Source organism: Ranitomeya variabilis, chromosome 5 (assembly GCF_051348905.1).
Source record: "Ranitomeya variabilis isolate aRanVar5 chromosome 5, aRanVar5.hap1, whole genome shotgun sequence".
In the NCBI taxonomy this organism is placed as follows: Eukaryota; Metazoa; Chordata; class Amphibia; order Anura; family Dendrobatidae; genus Ranitomeya; species Ranitomeya variabilis.
Window position 1 is genome coordinate 501,068,888 of NC_135236.1, and position 6,000 is coordinate 501,074,887.

A 6,000-nucleotide genomic window follows, 5' to 3' on the forward strand; every position below is an offset into this window, starting at 1 on the left:
TGGTCAGGGAACTTGGAATATCCTGTCCGCTGGTTTCTGCCGTAGGGCATACAGTTCCCGCACAACCTCGGACTCCCGGCGTCTGGTTTCTGGGGCTCAAACATGGAGGGAGCCCACTCGCAGCTCCACTCTAGTTCCTCTCTCCTCTTTTGCTCCTTCTCCCCCACTGTCTCCTACAATCTCTCTAACTCCTCCACCAGCCAGAATAAATATAGGGAAGCTACCCTGAAACCGGGTCTAGAGCTCCCCTTTCTGGCCTGGAGTCAGAAAAGTGTTGCATGTAACTGCTACCTGCTAAGGGAATCCTTCTTGCTTCCAGGCATGGCATCACTCTCCCCGTGAGGAAGGCACTACCAACTGTGACAACTGGATTGCTGGGGTGTCACACAATCACCACTCCTTCTTAGGACGACACCAGTGCAAAATGTAAAACAGAAAGAAGATATAGAAACCAAAGGCAGTAGATGGACTGGGGCAGAGCCAAATACTCTACACACAGTACACCCCAATGTATGGCAAGCTTAGGAAACACAAACTTCTAATCATTGAAGAATATGTGTATTGTTAATGTGTAATTTAAACTGTGAAATGCATTATAGAGTTGGTATTGTATTCTGCCCAGCAACAGGCAGTTGACAGGGACAGTTAGGGTTAATGGTTGGGACTAGCACAGAGTGGAGGATGCTAAACAGACAGAGGCAATTTCCTGCCCAATGTGAGTAGAGAAAAGACCTAAGATCCAATATGAGCGCAGTGCCATGTGATGTAGGTCTCTCTAACAAAAAAGGAGACAGAGCCTGAGGATAGCAAGATCCTAGTGGAAAGAAAGAAAGAAAAGTGATAGAAGGAATAGAGTGAATGATCGTAGACGGGTCCTGGGTCAGGACGCCTAGCAGTACGGCTCAGAGCTTATAGCTCACAGAAGTAGTGGGCCTAGACAGGACAGAGTACGTAAGCATCATACCCATGTGATTATTTTGACAGAATAATACAAAGTTATGACTCTTTGAAAAAGGATAGGAAAAACAAAAGCACAAAAAGCAAAAACTAAAATTGTCCATGGGGGGAAAGTGGCTAAAGAAAATCGATAGTAAACATGATAAATAATGCAATTGAAATCTGTTGGAGGAATTCTGTTCTACATAAAGAGGTGGTCTTTTTTTTTTTTTTTTTAAGAAGTTTGATGTACTACACTACTTTATCACCCAAATATTTAGGGTATGTGCTCACAAAGTCTTTTTCAGGCAAATTCTGCTGAAAATCTGCATGTAAAAGCACTGAAAAAAGCTAAAAAGAATGAACACATTCACAGAGATGTCAAAGCAACTTGCTGTGCATATATTCCATCTTTTGTAACTTCTTTTAACCGTTCCAGGCATCAAAAGCTGTGAAGCAACTAAAACAAGTGATCGATCCATTCTTCTGACTTGAAAAGCCACCACTATGTTATATATGGAATTAAAAGATTAATTCTGGTGGTAAAGCCACTGCATAAGAAGTCCAAAGAGATGTCAGAAAAGACACTGTAGGGAAAACACCACTAGTGTTTTCCTGAAGTATCTTTTACTTTAGAAATTATGTGGATACGTCGGTACCTATAAGTCTCTGTCTGCACATACTCAATTGGTATGTGCAAATGGCGTTTTTTTAGGCAGTCAAAAAACAACTAGTTTTTTAGTGGAAACCACTGCCGGAAACAGTCCTTCTCGCGGGAGGTTTTGGAGGAGTTTTTCATTTCTTGAAGCAGTTTTGAAATGTTTAAAGATATGTGCACCTGGCATCTTTTTCAGGAGGATTTAAACCTGAAATCCATCTAAAAAAAAGCCAAAACAGTGCTAAAAAGAATGAACATATGCACTGCAATGTCAAAAAGACTTGTTGTGCATATGTTCAGTCTTTTTGAGCAGTTTTAACGTCTTCAGGTTTTAAAAGCTGTCATGTGGCTAAAGGCAGCGACCTGACCATTCTATAGGCAGCTTCCATTTTGGAAACCACTCACTAGTTAATATATACAGTTTAAAAAACAAGAAGCCAGCATTAAAGCTGCCATCAAGAAGACCAAAGAGACTCCATAGAAGACGCTTCAGCAAAAAAAACACCAGCATTTTCTTAGAGCTTCTTCTGCTTCAAAAACTCCGCTGGTACTTTGGCATCTACAAGACGTTGAGTGCATATACCCTATGGGTTTGTTCACATTAAGCTTTTTGAGGAGATTCTAGAACATAAATTGAGCACAAACTCTCCACAATCATCTTCAAAAACTCAAAACTCCTTAAAAACTTGGGCAATGATTCAACAAGAGTGGCGTGATCAATGCCGGTCAGGATGTGTGGACGTTTCAGAGACGGACATTCTTGAATCATTAAGAGGCACATGCTTTTAAGTAAATCAGGATCATCTAAAAAGCGGAGTGCTCTTTACAACTAACCTTACTCCAGTGAGAGACTGGGAAAAAATCCTGGCATTAGCTGTGCAAATTGCCTCTTCAGTGAGAAAGAGGACTTGAACTTTATATAATGCCACCTGTTGGAAGTAGCGATCCTACAAGTCACAATCAACCCTTTATCAAGTCTTGCTTTATGACTTAGACTGGTCATGAATCCACCCCCGTCTCGGCCCAGCTCCACCTATTTTGGCAGAGCTGGGCAAAACTGGAGTGAAACTACCAAATATGGCAAAATATTTACGCAACCTTGAGTTACGCAAACATTTTGCAACTTATCAAGTGCTTTATGCAGTATTATGGAGAAAACACTTTGATGGAGTTGGAGCCTTGGGGTTTCCGCTCAGTTTCCACTCAAAAACTCAGCAAAAAGACTCAGTGTGCACAAACCCTTAGAATCATTTTGGAAAAATGTATTTTCCATTCAGCATATTTTTGCGGGCCTTTGATTAGAAAATGCATCGCTTGGAATGGATTCCATCATAAACCGCATCAAGGAAGTGCAGTTACTTTTTCCTACCAAGAGTTTTTAAAAACCTGAAGTGGAAAGAAAACAGCACCTCAAAGACCATATGATCAGCAAAGTGGATTTACAATAGAAATTAATACAAAGAGTCTTTTCTGAAGCCATTTTTCAGGCGTTTTTGAAGAGTTCCCTCAAATACCTTTTATACTTAGGCACTGGCTACACCCTTCCTTTGCACTGGATATAAAAAAAAACAAATCTGTTGGCTAGGAAGAAATGTGTTTCTCTGCATTTACTGTATAATTATCAGAAATCTGCTATGAGGCTCAGACATCACCATAGTGATACAGTTCTCTGCATTGTATCTAAGACAATGAATCATGTGAAAAGCTCGAGAGAAATGATTTCTACATCTCTGTGTTTTCAAGAATATTTCCTTGATACCCTATATTATATAAAACAATGTAAATAGATCACAAGTGCTTGTTTATCTCCAAAAAAGCACTATGTCATCCACAACTTGTGTCCTATTGTTTGTCACATAAACGACATTGAAATCTCACCTAATATTCCGATAAGTAAAAGTCCTTAAAAATATTCAATTAATACTAGAAGGTGATTAATGACCTTAAAGAATATTCATAAATATTGCGCCATGTTTTACATCATATCCTTTCATTTTACAAACAATGTCCCCACCGTAAAAACCAAACTGCCGCGAGCAACTGTCTCGTGTATGAAATCCATTTATTTATGATGAAACCAGAGAAGCGTCGCACGTCCTGAGGTTATCGGCTTTCCAGTGTAGAAGAAAGCAGGTAATTTTCGGCTTGAAAGTAAAACACCGTAGAAGAAGTCGTAGGAAATAACACACAAAGCCAAAATACTATGGCAGTAGGATGGCGGGCCATTGGTTTCCTTGGAAACACACATCTAGCCGCATGGAACACTAAGAAATGGGATCCCCTCTGTTAAAATGTTCTAGCAGCACACGAATGCTGAAGTCACAGATGTAGCCATACTGTGATGCATTGACTGCGCCGATCTTTCACATGAAAGAACAAGGGATGAATGGAATAGTTGCTGTTAATTATTTGGCTCCATACAATGCCCCTACGTTAAAGAGACATGCTGGGCGTTCAGTAAGCCATGCAGGCGACTAAAAAGAAGGAGCTGTAATGCCCTAGTCTTGGTTTACTACATTGAAGACACCAGAATCCACTGTGAGAGGTAAAACGATCAGTTACCTTTCTTCAATTCTCCTTTAAATGTACTGATCATGTCCTTAATACGGGCAATAAATAAAAAATAAAATAAATGGTAAAGAAAAATTGATCATGAAAACTCAAGAAAGAGGCTACTACTTATTTCTTGACCTAACACCTAGGACTGGAGGTAGTAGATGCTATGGTCAACCAAGTCAGAGGATATTGAACGTCATCTTATAGAAGCAATAAAAAAACCGTACACAACATAAAACACACTATAGTGTTTGTAAGAGTAAGACAGTGTAATATGATCGAATTTAAAGTACAAAAAATAGTATAAATTGTGCGGACAATGGTAATCTGCATGTGACACATTCAGCTGGATACATCTACTACTTAAACACGTGCTGCCCCATCGCAGTTGGCACTGCAAGCCTTCTCACCAGCAGTAATACCCATCCGTCCTCTAGTACAACCTGTCCACTGACACCTGGCTGGTGACCAATGATGGGGCAAGCCACAAACAAATGATGATGAGCATGATGATGATCAAGATGAAGGAGAACATAAAATACCTTGTGCACAGAGTTTCAAATCACAAGAAAAAGTGTAGCAGGCGGAAAAGGAGAGATGAGAATTGAAATAAAGAAATCTCAGGAGTGATGGGAATAATGCAATTACCTGGATGAGTCACTCAGATGAAGCTCTCCTGCCTGAGAATCCCTTTGCCTGCTCGCACTTCTCCTAGTGCTACTGGTAGCCGAGTGTTGCAGTCATGCCTGCCAGTGGGAGCATGCGTGTGGGAGGAGGGAGAGGGAGAAACAGAGAGAACAGAAGCAGCAAATGTTTTTTTCCCATCAAATTACCCCGCATCATACTAGGAATCAGCACGAGAAGAAAAAACAATTGGGCTACTACACACCCGAAAGAGTGCGAATAGTGACAAATAAATGCGTGTTTTCCAGGATGTTCCCATGGAGCAAATTGTAGTTAAAGAACAAACAAACATGGTCAGAGGAAAAAAAGAGTTGACTGCGAAATGTAGTAAGAATTTGATTGGATCCAACAGATCGGTGAATTATTTTTCACAACCAGCGCAATAGCTATGACCATCGTTTGTAAATAATATGTAAAAAAAAAAAAGTTTGCAAATACCATCCTGGCAAATTATCCTTGTGGGTAAATAACCAATTGGATCGCACTGTGCTCACACTCCTATCAAACTCTGTTCAGATTGTGCGCATAGTGTGATCCGAGTCTCCATTCTGTGAGGTCGCAGAAATTGGACAGTAGTCGCAGTCCGATAATTCCCATGCATTCATTGACTTGCATAAACGAGTGCGATAAAAATACGGGATCAAACTTGCGCATGCAGTGATATTATTCCTATGACAGTCTCTGTACAAGGAAAAAATCAAACTTGTGCACAGCCTGATGGACTAACATTGGTCTGGGTGCGATCCAATATTTTGTTGGATCACACTCAGACAGCAAATGCGCTCAGCTGCACCTTCCCTTAGTGATGGGGCATAAGAGGAGATTCTGTATAACAGTATAGTTTTCTACTAGTGATGGGCAGTTTGTCTCTTTTGGTTTATTGGATCACTTGGCTCTGCTCTCCTAAAAGAGCCAGCTATTTTGGCTCCCAAATGGATCCCTATTAAAGGGAATTTGTCACCCCAAAAATCGCATATGAGATAAGGCCACTGGCATCGGGCTTATCTACAGCATTCTGTAATGCTCTAGATAAGCCCCCAATGTATCCTGAAAGGTAAGAAAAACAGGTTATATTATACTCACCCAGGGGCGGTCCCACTGCGGTCCGGTCCGATGAGCGTCGCGGTCCGGTGCCTCCTATCTTCATATGATGATGTCCTCTTCTT

The 6,000-nt window shown here is 40.8% G+C and overlaps 1 protein-coding gene across 1 annotated transcript in view; it reads right to left on the bottom strand.

Moving 5' to 3' along the window:
• GPRIN1 (G protein regulated inducer of neurite outgrowth 1) overlaps positions 1-4,939 on the bottom strand; it is a 124,164-nt gene extending 119,225 nt beyond the window's left edge. Inside the window, exon 1 of the mRNA XM_077265705.1 lies at positions 4,799-4,939. The gene's annotated coding sequence lies outside the window, so the exon portion shown is untranslated. The remainder of the gene's footprint in view (positions 1-4,798) is intronic.
• Between the last annotated feature and the right edge of the window lie 1,061 nt (positions 4,940-6,000).